The following is a 20,972-nucleotide window of genomic DNA, read 5'->3' as shown; positions in this document are numbered from 1 at the left end:
TGTCCAGTTAGGGCTGGGGAAATGGCTTAGCGGTTAAGGCGTTTGCCTAAGGACCCCGGTTCAATTCCCCAGAACCCATGTCAGCCAGAAGCACAAGGGGGCTCACGCGTCTGGAGTTCATTTGCAGTGGCTAAAGGCCCTGGCGTGCCCATTCTTGCTTTCTCTCTATCTGCCTCTTTCTCTCTCTCTCTCTCTCTCAAATAAATAAATATTTTTTTTAAAAAATGTTCAATTATATGTAACATGTGGTTAGATAGAGACATGTATCATACATTACATGGTTTTTTTGTTGTTGTTGTTTGTTTGTTTGTTTGGAGACAGGGTCTTACTATGCCCCCTTGGCTGACCTTGAACTCACTATGTAGACCAAGCTGGCCCGGACCTTTCTGTGACCCTCCTGCCTCTTCCTCTGTCTCCCGAGTGCTAAGATTATAGACCTGAGCCATCATGCCCAATGCTATGTTGTTGTTGCTTTAGACAAGGGCTGGCTACGTAGCCCAAGTTAGCTTCAAACTCACTCTATGGCCAGGGCTGGCCGTGAACTCTCGATCTTTCCATGTTAACCATCCTCATAGGACTTTTTAATTAGAAGACTGCACTACATCATGGCAGATATGCTAATGGGCCAGCTGCTCACAGCCAAACTGAGGAGAATATGTGAGAACCAGACATATAAGGGCCGTGCGGTAACTGCCGTTCATGTGGGGCGACAGGAGCTGCTGGCAGGCCACCACTGTAGTCGACCCAGGAGAGTCAGCAAAAGCCTCCAGAGCCCACAGGACAGCCACTGCTCTTCCTGCGGGCAGTGGTGTTTCCTCCCCTCCCCCAGCATCCCCTAGGCTGGAATCCTCTCCTTTCCATGTGATGAGAGCCAGCTATAATCTTTCACAATCTGTTTCCTTGTCTGTAAGATGAACAGAGCCCCACTGCCTTCTTAAAGGGCCAAGGTGGGGCCCTCGTGCTATAAAGCCTAAGCCCTGGCATGGTGAATGCCAGAGCCTCTTCCCACACTCTTTAAAGGCGGGGTCGGTTAGCCCTCCCTGGATGTCTCAGCTTAGCAATGCTCAGCCCCCTCCAGCCGGGGCCAAGCTCCCCACCAAGAAGGCAGGACTTCTATGCTTTAGCAGTGGGAAGTGGCTTCCTGTGGAGGGGAGGTAGACCCAGGTGGGTGTGTGGGCATTGGTGGAGAGAAGAGAGAAACACCCCTATCACAGGGTGACAAGGAACAACGGGGATTTCCTGGCTGTTTGTTGCAACTCCTAGGAATGGGCGCAGCCTGTGGCTAATTTAAATTAAAGTGTCATTGGCTGGTGTTGGGCTAACCATGTTTTCTTTTGGAAGAAAGAATAAAATCCAAGCTCTGGGCCTGACGGAGGAGGAGCGATGAAACATTTTTATAAAGGTATGTTCAGTGCCTGCAACCCCAACAAGCATATCCCAACTCCTGTCTCCCACCTCCAAAGAAAAAAGTGGAAAACTTACAAAACTAGAATACATCCTAGAGATCGAAGTTATTTCAATGAATGCGATCCTGGATGATGGAAAAGGCGAACTATCAGAGGTAAGGCCATGTCACCAACAAGAGAACAAGAGGAGGAGGCTTCTCCTGACTCAACACCCCAACACCAGCAGTCAGCCCCTCCAGGTCTTATCACAAGCCTTGCCTGGCCGTGCCCCTCCACTGGAGGACAGGGTGAGTGACAGGTTTGAAGTGAACAGCTGGGGCCACCAACTATAGGCTTTGCACAAAGTAGCTCCCGCAGGCCCCGTGGCTCCGGTGAACCTGTCGTGGGGCCACGGAACACTGCTTCCTACAGCCTCGGGCAGCTGCATGTCACAGGGACAGAGTCAGGACCTGGCTCAGACAGGTGTCCATTCCCCATTTCTAAAACAGGGAATGTAAAACGCAGACTTTTTGGAAAGTAACTACGAGATCCAACCTGTGTTCTCTTGCCTACACCTTGAAGAAGGGTCCTCTCTTAGGGCAGTTAAAATCCCCCAGGCCATCAGTGAAGGCGGCCTGGGGACTCCAAGCCCATTTGTCGGGCCCACTACCCCTGCCGAGGGGATACTGGCACAAGATAGGTGCAGGTGCCAGGGAACCCAGTCAATCACAGGCTCACAGGGGGGCTAGTTGTAAAGACTTCTTCCCCCTAAGTGACTGATTTAAAGAAGCCACGGTGGCGCTTTCAAAAGAAAGCTTTTTCCGCCTTGGGAAAACCAGACCCAGAATAAACAATGTGGAGGGAGACACACGCGCGTCCTCTGGTTTCAACACGCCTCTTCCCGGTCCAGTTAAAGGCCGTGCCCATCTCTGCCCGGTGAGGCTGGCCAGGTGATGAATTTAACCCCACCTGTGCCAACCAGCGGGCACGGGGGTGGGGGGGGCCGCTTAGAGAGATTCCCCAACCCCGGGCCAGCGAGCGGAGCGGAGGGGCGAGCGGCGGACGGGGGTTGATGCCCCGTGGGGTGCTTGTTGCAGAAAGGAGAGCTAGACGCGGGGCCCCCGGGGCTCCGCCACGTCCCAGGCATCAGCCCAGGTCGCCGCGCGCGCCACCGGCCAGGCTATTGACATTTGGCCCAACCGAACTTCCTGTTATCAAGGAGGGAAGGAAACAAATAAGGCGCCCGGTGAAAGGACCAGTAAGGCGTGGAACCCCAAGCCCCGGGACGCGAACTTCGGCGACAGTCTTCCGCGCAATGACTGGCGACCCTGCAGGCGGCCCACTAGGGCGCATGGGAATTTATTTTTGGTTTTTTGTCCCCCTCTCCCCTTTGGGGTTAGAACGGCAGGGTTTGGGTATCCGGGTGCCACTAGGAGGCTTCTCATCACGTTCCAATTGGGCTGAAACCCGCGGCGGGCGCCACCTGCTCGTCGCGCGCCCCGCGCACGGGTCTGCGTGGCGAGATGCCGCAGCCGCACCTGACCCTCCCGGGCGCGCCGGGCAGGGCGCAGAGTCCAGCCGGGACCGGCACGGTCCCCACCCGCGCCAGCCCTCCCCCGCGAGCTCCACGCCACCCGCGTCTTACCGAGACGTGTCGCGGGCCGCCGGGCCTCGGATCGGGGGTTCGGGGAGCCTGCGGGCCGCCAGCCGAGCCCGGTGGAGCGAGCGAGCGAGCCTGCGAGCGAGGCGGCCCCGCGCAGGCTGAGCCGGCCGGGTGCCTGCAGGTCTGCGGCCGTGCGCGGTGGACCCGGCTGGGAAACGCCCCCATAGGAGGTTTGACCAATGACGGGGCCGCTCGCGGCGAGGCCCCGCCCCGAGCCTGGGACGCGTGGCCAATGGCGACGCGGCGAGGGACCCGCTCCTCCCCGCCCCCCCCCGCCCGCGCGCGCGCGCCCCGCCTCGCCCCCGTGGGGCCGGCTGTCACCGCTGCGGCCGCTGGCGCACGTGGGCCGAAGCCCGGCCCCGGGGCTCCGGCAGCGGCCTGGCCCTCCCAGCCACCCCGACCGACGCAGGTCGCCGAGCGGCCGAGGGCTGATGGGAGTGGGGCGTGGTGGCGCTGCGAGATGAAAAGTTTGGCGTTGGGGACTCCGGTGTCCAGGGCTGGGCCTCCGCGCTCCTTGGCCTAGGCAGCTGGAAAGCAAGCCTCACCTTCCGCATTTGGACGTGAGAGAGCTGCATGGGGCTTCGAGACCCGACGGCTACGTCTCTGTGGCCCTCCTTCCTCGCTTGGCTTCAGGCAGACCGCCCGGTGGGGTTCTCCCCTGGACCGAGTTCGCTTTGGTTAGACTTGTGGGAAAGAGGGTGGTCTCTCTTGGCTAAGTTCTGCTCTGCCCACCTATCTGGATGCCCGTGCCCCCCACAGCCTTCGAGAGGATCATTCACAGGAAACAGTGTGAGCGATGTGAACCCTAGGAAGGGACAGGAAGCGATTTAGATGACCAGACACCTGTGCGGATGGCCCTGGTGGTGATGGTGAGGGAAAGGGGGTCCTGGTGGGCAGGCACCCATGGCTGCCTCTGGACACCAGAGCCCAGCACGGGGTTTGGCCCAATGCAGCATCGTAAATGTTCTTGGAATGGAGCTGGCCTGGAGGCAGGAAAACCAGGCAAGTTTGGGCAGCAAGTAAATAGTACCGTGGCTCCAGCCTGCTGGAATTCCCTGGTACCACCCTCTGGAAAGACACATCTCTGTGCCAGGCAAATGCAGGCAGCCGTTTGTCGTCCCCCGCCTTTAACCTGGGGCCTATTTTTTTACACTCCCGACTGTGTGTTCCTACCCTCAGCCTTTTAGGATTTCCCAGGGACTGTCCCATGCTCAGAATTAAATCCATTTCCTGTAGATGAATTCTCCATCCCCCACCCCCAGCTCAGTTTGCAAGCTCAGTCAACAAGGACTCTCAGAGGGAAGTACTCTGCTCTGATGGGAATTCACCTGTGGCACTAGCCTGTGAGTGCCCTCCATGAGTATCTCATTTAAGCCTGGATCTAGAGGTGGGCATTTTTATTATCCCCTTTTACAGCTGTGAAAACTGACATTGATGAAGTGCCGCTTTGTAAGGTCTGTGAGTATGTGTCTGCATTTGCCCACAGAACCAATCCCAGAATTGGCGAGCGTTGCCACTGTGTGTGTTGGGGAGGGCACTCTACAGCTGTGCCTGGACCCCTGGGAACCCTGGACAGATCTGGTTCTGAAAGAACTGTCAATCCATCTGAACATCTTGTGGAGCTCAGATCTGCCTGCTGCCCGAGACAGGAGACCCAACTGGTCTGGTCCCGCCTTACTTGTAGAGGGACGTAGGAAACTCAAGACAGTGGGGAGCTTTAGGGAACCCCATTACCCGTGCCCATAGCTTGATGCCAGGTAGAGGATGAAGATGCAGTCAGTCATTTATCCAGTTGAGAGCTCACTGTAGTTCCTTGTCTCCTGGGGTGCAGTAGCAAGATGAAAAATCAGTACACGTGGCCGTGGGAGCTGTAACACGCTACCCTCGATGCCAGGGCCTTATCGATAACACAATGTTCCCCTGTGGATTTAAACAAATATGTCTCTTTCGGGAACGCTGCAGACCAACCAAGGTTAACAAAGACAGCGCTGCTCAGCACAGCTGAGGAAATTTTTGTTTGTTTTTGAGAAAAGGTCTCACTGTGAATCAGGTTGGCCTTGTATTCATTATTATGTAGGGCAGGCTGACTTCACACTCATAGCAGTCCTCCTGCCTCAGCCCCCAAGTGCTGGGATTATAAGCATGTGCCACCATGTCCAGCTAACACAGAAATTCTCACGGCTCAAAAACAAAAACCTGTCTATACATTCCTACAGTCTTCCCTCCCCTGTTCCCATCCTTTCTCTCACAAGGCTCGGGTGAGGGAGACCCTGGCTAGGTAGGCATGGGGGATTGAGATTTTCCTTGGGTACAGGGCAAGCTGGGGAACTCACAGGCTAGAAGAGGAAAAGGCTTGGGACTTCTTGGGCTGGAGTCTCTCTTCATACAGGCCACCATTACTGAACATTTCCTGGGGACCGGGTGGGGGGAGGAGCTGAGAATGGGTTCAGAATGTCAGGACTCAAAGCATTCACCATTGGGGTGGCCTGCTGAACTGGGCCTGTGTCCTGGACTGTATGCCACTAGCTCATCCAAGAAAACATTACACTGTGTTAGGAAGAACTATTAACTAGCTAGCTTCATAGCAGATGAATGGATGAATGAATGGAATCTGACGCAGCAGCTCCATACTCTATATTTAAGAATAACCTCCCCTGCCTGATTTTCTAGGACGCAGCCTGTGGAGGTTGCCTGGGAGATGCAGGTGGCTACTTCGCATTGGAGGAAGCGAGAGAAGGAAGGCCTAGATTCATCCCTAAAAATATCTTCATCTCAGACAGAAGCAGCGGGCCTCGGCTGCACCATGGACACGTGCCTGTGAAGCAAGTCCAGTTGGTGGGCCCTGTCACCGTCCACCTGATGGCGTTCCAAGAGGACGGTGGGACGTCAGGTCTGGCTCTCCTCTGTTCCCAGCCTAGCATTGTGTGTGAGGCCAAAGCCAGTGTGGAACGGAGGGGATCTCCCCTTGGGGAGATTTCCCCAGGGTGCTCTGGCTTCCTCCTCGCTTCAAAGTATTCCCAACAGGGCTAATACAGTGAGTGTGTAGCTCAGGCTTCTGCCAGAGCTGTCATCAAAGGGCCTTGGTGTTTCAGGAGGAGGAAAGCTGGTGTCTAGTACAGAGCTCAGTGCCCTTGTCAAGTGATGAAAAGAGGCTGATTGACCTCAGGTCATCTTGGTGGCTATCTTGGGAGGACTCTGTAAGCCAGAAAGTAGATACAGTGGTGCCTACCTCCCTGGGGAGTGTGTGAGAATGATGGATGGGGCCTTGTTCCGACCTCTTATCATTCCCACAGGATGAGGGAGGGACCGTTGTTCCTAGATACATGTAAAAGTTTCCAAGGTCACAAGAAGCTTGTCAGACCCACCACACCTTCAGCAGATTTTCCATGTACAGTTTACAGGAAGAAATGTCACCTATCTGGAAACTTTCAAAGTCAAGAATGGCCCCAGAGGGCTGGAGAGATAGCTTAGTGGTTAAGTGCTTGCCTGTGAAGCCTAAGGACCCCGATTTGAGGCTCGATTCCCCAGGACCCACGTTAGCCAGATGCACAAGGGGGCTCACGTGTCTGGAGTTCATTTGCAGTGGCTGGAGGACCTGGCCTGCCCTTTCTCTCTCTCTCTCTCTCTCTCTCTCTCTCTCTGCCTCTTTTCCTCTTTGTCTGTTGCCCTCAGATAAATAAAAATCAACAAAAATATTTAAAAAAAAGAATGGCCCCAGAGGCTCAATAGAACTTTTGGTTATGTGTGTACAAGATCAGATATAGACAGGAGGTGCCATTCTAACCAGATATCCCAACCAGAGCACACAGATAGCATGGGTGTGCTGAAGAGAGGGGAGCAAGACCTTGCGAGGAGACTCCCCAATACACTGGAGAGATTCACGCACACACACACACACACACACACAGTGTCCTTTAACCCAGGCTAGCCTCAGACTCACTATTCAGCTAAGAAGGACCTTGGATTCGCAATCCTCCTGCCTCCACCCCCTGAATGACAGGATTAGAGATGTGCACCACCACACCTGGTTTATGCAGTGATGGGGATCCAACCCAGGGCTTCATGCATGCTAGGGTTATCGGCAAGTACCACCAGGTTCGCAGCAAAGTGTTCGCTCTTTACCCCTCCCGGCACTGCCTCCCCGAACCTACCCAGGGAGCGATGAGACCACAGGAAGAGAGTGGCCCCAGTCTCTGGGGACTGAAGAAGTCCTCGTGAAGTCTCTCTTTAGGAAGCAGTCCTTCAGCTGAGCCCTGAGAGATGAATGGCAGGAAGGGGGAGGTGATAGGGTGGGAAGATTCAGGACAGGAACCAGCAGCAACATGGAATCGGAGATGACCCGTGGGGCCTGGGCCTGCAGGGGCTCTGCCTCGGTTTGTTGAGTGGGACTGTATTGAGTGCCTGCCCTGGTCCGTACTCGGTTCTGGATGGGGGGAAGCACCAAAAACATAGAAATAGGCCAGGTGAAGCCGGGAGGGGGGACAAGAACCACACTGGGGAGGGAGACAGTAGCTAATGTTGTGGGGGTACAGGGTCACTGGCTAACCTCTCCATTCCTCCTTTTTCTGGCATACCTGATTATAGGACTGGACGCAGCTCCCAGGCCTGGCTGAGCATGCAGCAGCAATAGTGATCAGTCTAACCAATGTGCATTTGGTCCAAGCGCTGTTCGTCAGGACCAGCACGTCAATGTGCAGTGGGAAAATCTCATTCTTTCTACGATAGCCAGGCCTGGAAAACTGGGAGAGACAGAGGCACCACCGAGGGCAGAGGGTCGAACTCCAGAGTCTCCATCACCACCAAGGGCGGAGGGTCACAAAGCTCCAGCTATCTTTGTCTGAAGTCCCTTGGCTCTACCCTCCACGTACCGGGCTTCACCTATAACCGCCTTTCCTCACTGTAACAAGTGCCAACTGCTGCCACTACCCTAGCTTCCTTATCTAAAACAGCATTCTGACCCAGCATTCCAGACAGGAGTCCTGAGATCCACACTGGTTGGCTTAAGTCACAGGCCCACTTGAGCCCATGCCACCACCGGAGGAAAGGAATGTGCTGATTGTCCATGCAGTCAGGGTCCTCCAGGAGCTGGGGCAGCCTCAGCTTGGCCTGGTGCATGCTGGCTGTGGGAGGGAGGTAGATACCTGAATGAAAGTCAAGGATGGTTAAGAAGGGGGATGGGGGAATAAATGGATGCATGTCACATAGATACAGCAGGTGCTGCGGGTTTGCATGCATGCCGGGAGTGACTCTCTGCCTGTGTGCCTAGGTCTGACCTCTGAAGACCACTCAGTCAATGCACAAGGACACTTAGATGTGCTGGGGACTTAACACCACCAGGAATAGCTCCAGCACACACCCCACATTTCTCACCCCTCACAGTACCTTGGAAATGTTTTTGTAATCTTTGTGTCTAGGGACTGGGCCCTGTCTCATTCTCTTTGCCTCCCAGCTGCCAGGGGATGAATGGGCCTCTGGTGCTGGGCGCTCCCTCCATCACATACTGCAGAGCCACAGGCCCAAGGTAACAAGGCCAAGCAATGGTGGATTGAAACCTGAGGTCAAAGCAAACCTTTCCTCCTTGTAAGTTGACTGTCTCGGGCGTTTTCTCACAGCTACTGAAAGCTTGGGCTCGGTGGTTAAAGGTACTTGCTTACAGAAGGCTGACTGTCACACAGCTCATCTGAGCTCCTCAAATAAATGAGGCCCCTTGAGAGGAACTGCAGCACAGTGTCAAGGTCATTACCTTGGAGCACATTGCTTCAACAGTGACCAGCACGTCGGAAAGAAGAGTAAATGGTTTCTGGAGGGAGAAAAGAGAAAACTTTTTTTTTTTTTAAATAAGCAAACAAAAATCTACTGAGCCCAGACTGCTGGTTTAGGTCTGTAATTCAAAGGATGGGAAAAGCTGTTGCAAGTTCAAAGCCAGCCTGAGAAACGTAGCAAGACTCTATCTCAAAGTTCAAACAGGGCTAAGGATGTAGCTCACGGGTAGAGTGTTTGCCTAGCATGAACAAACAGGGCCCTAGCTCGAATCCCCAGTGCCACAGGTAAATTAACAAACTACTAAGCAAGGTGTGTGTTGCACCCATCCACTGTTTCTCTACTGTTCTGGATTCTATCTATATCCCTGGCCCAGGTAGACTCTCAGAAGGAATTTATGCTTCTAACATCTCAGAAACTTATGTCATTTTGACATCCTCTGCTGGGATCCCCACACTCCCCCCCCCCACTCCAGTAAGCTTTCAGTGAATTTTGTAATGAATACTTTTTAAAAAAAAAAAGTTTTTATTTATTTATTTTGAGAAAGAAAGAGAAAGAGAGAGGGGCAGATAAAGACAGAGAATGGGCGTACGAGGGCCTCCAGCCACTGCAAGTGTATTCCACACGTTTGCACCCCCTTGTGCATCTGGCTTACATATGTACTGGAGAATCGAACTAGGGTCCTAAGCCTTCACAGGCAAATGCCTTAGCTGCTAAGCCATCTCTCCAGCCCTGATAACTACGTTTAAATTAAAGTCCTGCCTGGTTCCTTGGCTTTTAAAGCCTCTCTCTTAGGTGGTGTTCAGATGACAAGAGACCACTGGGGCCGCCCACACCCTGCAGAGGGGGTTGCCGCTGGTCAGATCACCCCGGCCTGGTATTTCCAAGCATTTCCTCATAAAGCCAAGTTGTCAACTAGAAAAGCTCAGGTTTGGGACGGGAAATGGAGCTCAGCGGCGGGATGCGTACCCTGCGCGTCTGAGGCCCTGGGTTCTAGAGCTCACACTCCAAGAAGGGAGAGTGGCCTTCCTGGCAGGGAAGACATGGCAGCCGGGGTGGAGGGCCGTGGCCACCGCGCATGCACAGCCAGAAGACAGACAGGAAGTGGTGCCTGGCTGGAGCACCTCAAGGCCGAGCACCCCAGCAATGTACCTCCTCTGATGTCTCCTGCAGGTTCCAAGCCTTCCAAAACAGCTGAGGAACAAGCGTTCACACCCATGCCCCTGCGGGGGACATTTCACATTCAAACCATGACCGTTTGACAGCTTTCCCCCCACCCTCCCTTGGCAAATGGAAGGCCCCTCTGTGGTCCTCAGGCAAGTGGCTCATTGGCAAACTGTTTGGGCAATGTCTCAAATCAAGGGGCTGATTCCTAGGTGTACAGGCAGATCTGGAAAGAACTTTGTCTTCAGGCACAATGAAATACAATCGTCGCTGCTTCTCCACACGTTTGCCCTCCCTTGGCCAGCAATCCCAGACAGTCCAATTGGGGACAAAGAAAAAAAAAACAAACCTCAAAGAAGCGATTGAGTGAGGATGGCTCTGGGAGTGTGCCTGGGCGTCAGAAAATCCCAGAACAAAACAGGAGGCCCAAGGCCCCAGCGGCCTTCTGAGAATGTGAGAGGCCATGCCACGAGGCTGGCCATTTCCCTGAGGACTCACGGAGAGTCTGGGACAAGGCTGTGGCTGTCCCATGCGCAGCAGGGGCCAAGAAAGAGGCACGTGCCATGGCTCGCCCTGGACAAGAGAAGAAAGAATGTGATTTGGAGGATGAGTAAAGAGGAGGACCAGGAAAGAGACAGCTTGGAGAGGACCCCTCTGGGCCCAACCTGGCCCTCACTGCTCCCCACCCCTGTGAGCCTGCATTCCTGCTAAGTGAGTCCCCTCCTTGAGAGCCACCCTCCTCCTTCCAACCCAGTACCCAGGGTCACACCCCCTCAGACCATGCTGTGGTCACCACCTGGAAAGGATTTCCATGGTGCTTGTTGTGCCTTTACCATCTGTAAACACACCTTTCTCTACTTGTTGCTTGCACACCAGTAATTCCTTGTTCAGAGGAGTGGCAGCCTGTAAAACCACCCTCCTTGTATTAACGTTAAACTTTATCACATTACGTGTGTGTGTGTGTGTGTGTGTGTGTGTGTGTGTGTGTGTGTATCTGCTGTCTCTGCCTTCCCAGTACAGTGCTGAGATGGTAAGAGGGTACCACCACCACCACACTTGGCTTTTTTTTTTGTGCACGAGAGAGGGGGTGGAGGGGGAGGGGGAGGGGGAGGGGAGGGGGAGAGGAAGAGGGAGAGATTTGGCATGCCAAGGCCTCTCAGCCACTGCAATCGAACAACAGATGTTTGCGCCACCTAGTGGGCATGTGTGACCTTGTGCTTGCCTCACCTTTGTGCGTCTGGCTGACGTGGGATCTGGAGAGATCAAGCATGGGTCCTTAGGCTTCCCAGGCAAGCACCTTAACTACCAAGCCATCTCTCCAGCCAACCCCCCCTTTTCTTTACTGTGGTTCTAGGTATTGAACTCAGGTCCTCATATTTGCCAGGCAAGTAGTTTACTAACTGATCTGTCTCCTCAATTGCAGTGTGGACCACCAACCTTAGTTTCTATAGTTAGGATGGAGAATGTCCCCCACATGGAAAAGGCTTGGTCCTCAGCAAGATGCTATTAGGAGGTGGTAGAACCTTCAAGAGGTGGGCCAAGTAGAAAGGCTTAGGTCAGTGGGAGCATGCCCTTGATGAGAGACCGGGAACCAGCTCCCTCCTCTCTCTTCCTCTTTGCTGCCCGGCTGCCATGAACAGTTTCTTTTGCCACGTACTGCAGCCACAACGCCCTGCTTCACCTCACACCAGGGTCCACAGGACCAAGCAAGCAGGGGCTAAAACCTCCACAACTGTGAGCCAAAGCACCATTTTCTCCTTTCAAGTTATCTCAGGTGTTTTGTTACAGTAACCCAAAGCTGACCATCTCACCAGTAGATAGGAATAAATTCACATTATAAATATAGGCACCTGTGGAATCTTGTAGCTACGGAGACAGTGTAAGAGAATGGTTAAAGTTTGGGCTTTGTGAAAGACAGACCAAATGGTTGACCCTTCACCAGTCCCTTCCAGGAAACACCTGAATCACAAGCCCTGGAGAGGGTACAATGAAGACTGACCTTAATCTTCTCCTCTTTCTTTCTTTCTTTCTTTCTTCCTTTCTTTCTCTCTCTCTCCCTCTCTCTCTCTCTCTCCCTCCCTCTTCTCTCTATCTCTTTCATATTACTTACATTTTTCTTCCTTCTCTTCTTGGGCACTGACCTGTAACTCCCAGTACCAGCATGTGGTTATCATCCACAAGGAGCTTTTGATCAGAGAGACCTATAAGGTTTTCCAAAAGAAGACAGATTTCTGTCAGAGTATTTGATGACCCACCAAAGGTTAGCGGTAAGACTCTGCTGCTGAACACACCATATGCTGTTGGCATGTAACACTGAGTGACATGGCTGGAAGCTGGAAGAGAGTCAGTCTGCAGGCAGTTTTAGCACATCTAGTGCTGGAAGGTGCTACATGAGCAGCTGGGGAAAAATGACCAATATCTGTCCAAGCAATTTATGGCTAACCTACTTAACAGCAAACAACCTGATGTGACGCTCACACAAGTGCAATAGTGGCTCACAGCCATGGGGGAAAACCAACTGCTCTTGATTTGGCTAACTGATCTGCTCATGGAATGGAACCCATAGCTGGAGCTGGGAAATAAGTCAGAATCATATCCAAAGATGAGCCTGCTCTTCATTATCAAGCTCCTACCAATTGTGGGCTATCTATTCAATTCTCTCTAAAAAATTAAACAATGGCTATCCCATTTATCTGGTGCTAACTTTACTTTCCATCGGAGAATTTGCTTCTCTTTTTCAGATAGACTCAGATCCTAAGGACAGAACCATCCCATCATATCTCAAAGGGGCCTTAGCTGAAACTAACAATAAGTGGGGAAACAAGAAAGGCTGCTATTTTTGTGGTGAACCTGGTACCAGCACAAGGGTGAAGGAGAGAGACACAGAGAACAGTCAACTACCAAACTAGATATCCAGAGACTCAGAGGCTCCCAAGACCTCATCACTGAAGCAGACCTAAAATAAACCCAACATGGCTCAGGGAAATTCGTGGAAGAGGGAGCAGAAAGAATGTCAGAGCCACACATTGGGTCATGATACACAGAGACATTGCCTCCTACCCATAACTGATGGCTAACCCCACAATGCATGACCCATGTTCCCCAACTAGAAGGGACCCTGCAGAGAGGGGAGGACAGGGAGGAGGCTAACAATGGCACCAACTTGACTGTATTCACTGAGTACAAAACTAATAAAAAAAAATAAAAAATTAAAAATTGGGGCTTTGTGGGTAAATCAGCTTGTCTTGGAATCTCGAATCAAATTGTATTACTTGGGAATTAATCTCATGAAACCTCAGTTTTCTTTCATGTAAAATGGATGTGACCTAACCCTGTGAGGATTAAATTAAAAATGACGCACATAACATCTGCCAAGTGTGGGATGTAATGTGACCATGATTTGTGTGAATATGTGTGCTAAAATACATGTTAAAATAAAGTCACCATTTCAATCATGTTGAAACATAAACTCTAGTGACTTCTAGACATCTAATAACTTTACGAGGTTGTCCACCCAGCACTACTGCCTATTTCAGAACACTTTTATCTCCCCAAAGGGAACTCCACCCCACAAATCAGTCGTTCCCATTCTGTCTTCCTCATGGCCTCTGGAATCTGCCAGTCTGCCTTCTGCCTCCGGGGATGATCAGTGCCCTTGACCCTCAGCCTTTCTCTCTCCCTCTTAGCTGTTTGGCAACTTTCATCATGTTCACATTTCTTTCATCAAACAAATCAAATCAAACTTTAAAAAGGAAACAAGTAAATAAAAAAAAAAAAGCTGGAGAGATGGCTTAACAGTTAAGACGATTGCCTGCAAAGCCTTAGGACCCAGGTTTGATTCCCCAGTACCCATGTAAGCCAGATGCACAAGGTGGCACGTACATCTGGAGTTCATTTGCAGTTGCTAGAGGCCATGACATGCCAGTTCTCTCTCTACCCCTACACTTTCTATCTATATCAAATAAACAAATTATATACATATACACAGACATTGTTTAACATATCTCCTGGGCAGACTGCCCTGCCTCTTACCATCTCACTTTGCCTGTGTGTGTGTGTGTGTGTGTGTGTGTGTGTGTGTGTGTGTTATGTGTGAGTACGCATATGTGTATGCAGGCCAGAGGAGAGCAACAAGTGCCCCCTACCATGACTTTTCCACCTTATGTCTTTGAGTCTCTCACTGAACCCGGATCTTGCACTGTTTTTCAATGAGGCTGGCTGACCACAGAGCTCTAGTGATCGTCCTGGGGACTTCTGGGGTTACAAGCATGTGGGGCCATGCATGGATTTCTTTTCATGGGTGCTGGGATTGAACTCAGGACCTTATGCTTGCCACCTTCTTAGCCCCATAAGGTTTGTGTAATTCAGGCTAGCCTCCAACTTACTACATAGCCCAGGATAACCCTTAACTCTTCATCTTCTGACAGCCACCTCCCAAATGCCTCTACTCCTTTTTCCACTGTCTTAATTAGATCTGCAAATGACCTTAATCGCCTCTATTCTTATTCATATATGCCCTTCCTGCAACTGTCAAGAGTTACATCTTGAAATGTAAAAGGGTTTGGGTGTAGTGGAACAGGCCAATAACCTTAGCAGTGAGGAAGCAGGAGGATCAGGGGTTCAAGGCCAGCTTGAGCTATATAGTGAGTTGAGGTCAGCCTGGGCTTCATGAGATCCTATCTCAAAAAAAAAAAAAAAGGCAGCCAGGCGTGGTGGCGCATGCCTTTAGTCCCAGCAAGAGGTAGGAGGATCGCCGTGAGTTTGAGGCCAGCCTGAGACTCCATAGTAAATTCCAGGTCAGCCTGGGCTAGAGTGAGACCCTACCTCGAAAAACCAAAAAAAAAGGTAAAAGTAAATGTGCAATCATGTCATTCTATTCAAATGTCTACCTCTCCTGGAAAATACTCCCAGCCCAAAGGAGGGCCATGACATAAGCTAAGCCAATCAGCAATCTCTGTTCAGCCCAGGAATTAGTTCAGATCCAATGAGAACAGTTCTGGGCTTTTGCTTGGACTCTGCCGGACATCAGACTTCTGCACAGGATGTTAAGGAAGACGAAAAGAAGGCACAGAGACTGGATTGCTGCCTCTAGCTAACAAGGGAGCCCAGGGCTAGAGGAAGCCCTCCCCCTTCCCCCTCCCCCTCGTGGCATCTTTTGAGAAGTTCATCAAAGTCTATCCAGAGCCAGAGGCCCTTTTGTTTGTTTGTTTTGTTGGATTTTGTTATTATTATGATTATTTGAGAGAGAGAGTGAGCAGTGCTATGAGGACTGGGGAACCGAACCTGGGTTGTCAGCTTTGCAAGCAAGTGCCTTTAACCACTGAGCTGTCTCAATAGCCCTTGCTTTATTTGTATTTATTTATTTTTTTATGAGAGAGTGTGTGAGAGAGAGAATTTGTGCACCAGGGCCTTCAGCCACTGCAATCCAACTCCAGATGCATGTGCCACCTTGTGCACATGTGTGACCTAACACGCTTGCATCACCATGTGCATCTGGCTTACGTGGAACCCGGAGAGTTGAACATGGATCATTAGGCTTCACAGGCAAGTGCCTTAACCACCATCTCTCCACCTTCCCCCCTTGCTTTTTATTGTGATCCAATACATAGCACCCCCTCTTTCCTTTTATTCCTAAAGATATTTTTGAGTTGTGTTTTCTGTTCCTCTTTTTTTTTTTTTTTTTTAAGATAGGGTCCTGCTATGGAGGCCAGGCTGTTCTGGAACTTTTGGTGATTCTCCTGCCTCAGCCTTCCACGTGCCGGGATGGCAGGTGTGCACCAGACTGGTTTTGTGTTTCTGTAAACCCCACTCCTTATTCATTCTCAGTGTTTAAGGCAATGTTTGCCCAATGTTGCTAAAACTGGGGAATTTAAAAAATATTATTTATTTATTTATTTAATAGAGAGAGAATGGGTGCACCAGAGCCTCTAGCCACTGCAAACAAACTCCATATGCATGTGCCATATGATCTAGCTTACGTGGGTACTGGGGAATTGAATCCTTGGGCTTCTCAGGCAAGTGCCTTAACTGCTAAGCCATGTCTCCTGCCCCACCTGGAGGATTTAAAAAACCCTCCACTGTCAATCAATCATAACATTTTGGGGATGGGGAATAGATGTGTGTGTGTGTGTGTGTGTGTGTGTGTGTGCGCGTGTGTGTATGTGTTTGAAGCAGAGGCTCACATATAGCCCAGGCTAGGACTGAACTCACTGTGGGTGGCCAAGGATCACCTTGACCTCCTGATCCTCCTGCCTCTACCGCCCAAGTACTGAAGTGACAGCCGTGAGCCACCTCACCTGGATGGTACTGGTGATTTTTGAAGGCTTCGGGCAACTCCAGGGTAGAGCAGAGTTTGGAACCCTTGCCACAAGCAGAGTGAGCTGCTCCCGCTGACCTTGCCTCACTTCCTGACGCATGTGCAGCAGAGCCGTGATCACGCACACGCACGCACACACGCAAGCACACACATGCTTAGAAGGCTGCCTGAACTCAGCATGTATGCACAAAGGACAGGCAGGATCCCTGTTCCTTCATATATCACCAGAGGAGGCTGACTCACGGGCTGCCTGCGCAGGCTGAGACACAAACAGGAAGTGACATGACACTCCATGAGACCTGAGGCTCCGGAGACTCTGCCACGGAGGGAGGGAAGCGGTGGAGCCCAGAGCGGCTGTGAGGGGTCGCGTCTTAGACCTCCAGCCTTGAGCATGTTCCGTAGAGAAATAGCGGGGTGCAGGAGCAGTGAAGGGTGGAGAGGGCAGAGACAACACCAGGCAGAGCTGGACCCCCGAGGGGATGGGAGGAGATGCAGCTGGAGCCCAGGGGACAGGAGGAGCCTTGGACCAGAGGTGCTGGGTCTCCTTGGGGAATGAAGAAAAGGTGAAGAGAATGGACAGGCAGATGTTCTCCTCTGGGCATCCTTGGGGTGGGGGGGCGGTGGGCAGCGCTGGCTTGCCTTGGGAGACAGTTTGTTAATGTAGATGAATGTTGTTTACCATCTGGAGTTTGCCCAAGGGAGTGGAGAATGCTTTGCTGCTTGGTCGTGGAACAAAAGACCTGGAACGTTTCGGCTGGTCCTGCCCTCCCACAGTGCCATCAGCACAGGGTCAGGTGCCTTCAGCCACCCCACGGAGCCTGGGAGCTGGACCTGAGCCAGGTGACGCTTATTGTTTTGTATTATTCACCACAGGACACGGTTGCTTTACAGTGAGGTCTTTTTGCCCAGGGGAAAGGAAAGTACTTCCTTATAAACACCATCACCGTTTGTGTATGTGTATGTGTATGTTTACATGTGTGTGTGCACATGTGTGTGGGGCAAGATATTGATGTCATGTATCTTCCTCAATCACTCTCCACCTTACTTGTTAAAATATGTATTTTATTATTATTTATTTATTTGAGAGAAAGAGAGAGAATGGGCCTACCAGGGGCCTCTAACCACTGCAAACGCACCCCAGACGCATGTTCCATCTTGTGCATCTGGCTTATGTGGATATGGGGAATCGAACCTGGGTCCTTAGGCTATGTAGGCAAGCGCCTTAACTGCTAAGCCATCTCTCCAGCCCTCCACCTTACTTTTTGAGACAAGGTCTCTCACTGAGCCTACAGCTTGTCAGCTATACCGGACTAGCTAGGCAGTAAGTCTTAGAGATCTTCCTGTCTTTCTAGCACTGAGATTATAGGTACACATTACCATGCCTGGCATTTTACATAGGTGTCGGGGATTGCCAAGCAGGCCCTCATGCTTGTGGGGTGGCGCCCCAGCACCTCCCTAACCTCTGCTTTTTTTTTTTTTTTTTAAAGCAGTTTCACTATGTAGCAGTCCAGGCCTGCTTAAAACTGACAGCTGTCCTCCTGCCTCAGCTTCCCAAGTGCTTGGATGACAGGTGTGGGTGCCATGCAACATCACTATCTTGTAATAAGATTCATTCGTCATAACGGGACAACTCCATTTCAATCTCATTGAAAGTTCATGTACTCATAGACTTGGCTGATTGACTAGATGGCTTAGAGGCTCCCTTACTTTCTTACTTAGCCAGCGAGGTAGTTAAGGGTTTGCTTTTTCTTTGTTGGTTGGTTGGTTTTTCGAGGTAGGGTCTTACTCTAGTGCAGGCTGACCTGGAATTTGCTATGTAATCTCAGGGTGACCTCAAACTCATGGTGATCCTCCTCCCCAGTGCTGGGATTAAAGGCGTGCGCCACCACGCCGGCTTTGAGGATATTCTTGAGAACATCTTCAGTTCATTTTGAACCTGCCTCCTTGCTTTCTCCCTCACTCCTCCCCTCTCTCCCTCCCAGCCATCAACCCATGTATTTCCTAACCTCCTGTGGCAGGCAGGGAGGCCTATGGGTGCTGTGGGAGATAAACAAAGCTTGATTAAAACAAACCAGTACAGGCAAACCAAACCTTATCCCGAGTTCAGCTGTTGTGTGGTCCTTCAGGAAAACGATAGCTATCCCCTGGGATGGAGTCCAAGAACTCTATTGATACCAAAGTCGATGGACACTCAACTCTCTTATATATAAAATGGTGCTGTCATAGTTGCATGGACTGTGAGCATCTTTCTGCATACATCATTTATTCATTTACTCATTCAATCACTCATTGTTCTTGAGACAGGGTCTCATATAGCCCAGACTAGCCTCAATCTTCCTACATAGCTGAGGATGACCTTGAACTCCTGATGGTCCTGCATTCACCAACTGTCAGGATTACACACCTAGCCTTAGTTTATTTTTTTCATGCATTTATTTGTTCACTTATTAGGTTTTTTTTAGAACATGTTACATAGCCCAGGCTAGCATTGAACTTCAGCAGTCTTCCTGGCTCAGTTTGCTAGTTCTCTAATGCACATTAGTCATCTCTATATCGCTCGTAAGACCCACTGCGAAGTAAATCATAGCTATTCTTTCTTATATTTTATTTTTATTTATTTGAGAGAGAGAATGGATGCGTCAGGGCTTCCAGCCACTGCAAACAAACTCCAGATGCATGTACCACCTTGTGCTTCTGGCTTATGTGGGTCCTGGGGAACTGAATCGAGGTCCTTTGGCTTTACAGGCAAGCACCTTAACGGCTAAGCCACCTCTCCAGCCCAAATAATAGCTATTCTGTATTGTTCAAGAAACACTGACAGGGGGCTGGGGAAATGGTTCAGCAGTCAAAGAAAGGCACTTGCTTAGAAAATCTGGTGGCTCAGCTTTGATTCCCCAGTACCCACATAAAGCCAGGGAGGTGCTTGATTTAATCCCAGCACTGGGGAGGCAGAGGTAGGAGGATCACTGCGAATTCAAGGCCACCCTGAGACAACATAGTGAATTCCAGGTCAGCCTGGGCTACAGTGAGACACTATCTCAAAAAACCAAAATAAATAATAAAAGAGAAACTAAATTAAAAAAAAAAGAAAGAAAGAAAAAGACATACACCCAAACAAGAGTGCTTGCGGAGCAGACACAAAAGCACCCCTCCTGGTGGCTCACATCTATAAGCCCAGTGCTTGAAGGTAGAGGCAGTAAGTTTAAGAAGTTCGAGGTCATCCTCGACTACATAGTGAGTTCAAAGTCAGCCATATGAAACCCTGCCTTTAAAAATTAATGAATGAGGGCAGGAGAGATGGCTTAGCGGTTAAGCGCTTGCCTGTGAAGCCTAAGGATCCCGGTTAGAGGCTCGGTTCCCCAGGTCCCACGTTACCCAGATGCACAAGGGGGTGCACGCATCTGGAGTTTGTTTGCAGAGGCTGGAAGCCCTGGCGCGCCCATTCTCTCTCTCCCCCTCTATCTGTCTTTCTCTCTGTGTCTGTTGCTCTCAAATAAATAAAAAAAAATTAATGAATGAAATAAAACAGAGACATAAACCATGTAGTTAGTGCACACTCTGAATCACAGGGGTATCCATTCCTTTGGACCTAGGTGTTTGGCATTTGGACTCATGTTTTAACATTGCCTGTAAAATCGTTGTCTCTGAACACAGTGATTTATACCATCTTTCAGGTTTTTAAACATACAAGCTTCATCTAGGCTTAGACTCCAAGCATGACATCACAACCTTAACTTCCTCTCACCATTATCCTGGTAGGTTGGGGCTTACTTCTGGCTGTCTAGTCCGTACCCCAGTCGACTCATCTGTAGCTGACTAATGTCTTAACGTCAGGGCCCTGACAGTAGGTCTTTGTAGCCAACAGCACAAATCCCTCTCCCCTGTTCTTCCAAACCACATAAGCTGTCCTTTGGCCTTTTCTCTTTCATGTGAGTTTTGGTCTCAGCTCATAAGGAAGTCCCTTATTCAAGTTCACATACTCCCTTGAGAGCGGGTCTATCTGCATGGTCTTGCCATCCGTGGACACTGCGCAGGACTCTGTCTATATGGGATGCGGTCATGTACCTAAACGTCCTCCCACAGGAACACCAGTGGCAGAGCAAAGGGCACCCGAGAGCCATCGCCAGGCTGGCAGAGTCTGGCCTGCAGGGAGGTTATGCAGGCTCGTATACCGATGACCAAGGTCAGCTAACCTGGAGATGGCCTACGCCCTGTGCAGTGCTGCATTCTCCCAGCTAGCTGGCCCATAAGCTTCCAGAAAACTTTTCCTGCCTCTGCCTCCTTTCTCACTGCAGACAGATGCCCACTACAGAGCCCAGCTTTCACATGAGTTCTACGGATCTGAACTGAGGTATTCACACTTGCATAGCGAGTGCTTTATCCACTGAGCCTTTTCCTCAGCCCCGAAAGGTACCTCATGCAATATCGAGATGCTGGCCCGCTCTGGTTCCTAAAGGCACCTGGGATGGTACCCTCTTCCCCCTGCCCCATGGCTCTGTTTCCTCCCTAACCAGGCACTATGGACAGCCGTACGTCAGTCAGAGCTGGTGTACACACTCCACAACCCAGTCCAAATCTCTCCAAACAGACAGGTTCTTGCGGGGACCCTACGATGACCCAGTGTGTGTGGCTCTGAGCCTGCCCTGCTCTGAAGACAGAGGGTATCCACCTCTGACGTGGAACC

The 20,972-nt window shown here is 50.9% G+C and overlaps 1 protein-coding gene across 11 annotated transcripts in view; it reads right to left on the bottom strand.

The window, feature by feature from the left end:
• Window positions 1-3,102, bottom strand: part of Mical2 (microtubule associated monooxygenase, calponin and LIM domain containing 2) — a 236,690-nt gene extending 233,588 nt beyond the window's left edge. For all 11 annotated transcript variants that reach the window (XM_045144944.1, XM_045144945.1, XM_045144946.1 and 8 more), the window contains exon 1: window positions 3,031-3,102. The gene's annotated coding sequence lies outside the window, so the exon portion shown is untranslated. The remainder of the gene's footprint in view (window positions 1-3,030) is intronic.
• Between the last annotated feature and the right edge of the window lie 17,870 nt (window positions 3,103-20,972).

Source organism: Jaculus jaculus, chromosome 3, assembly GCF_020740685.1.
Source record: "Jaculus jaculus isolate mJacJac1 chromosome 3, mJacJac1.mat.Y.cur, whole genome shotgun sequence".
In the NCBI taxonomy this organism is placed as follows: Eukaryota; Metazoa; Chordata; class Mammalia; order Rodentia; family Dipodidae; genus Jaculus; species Jaculus jaculus.
Note: the sequence above shows the minus strand (reverse complement) of the source record. Positions and strands in the feature narration are given on the sequence as shown.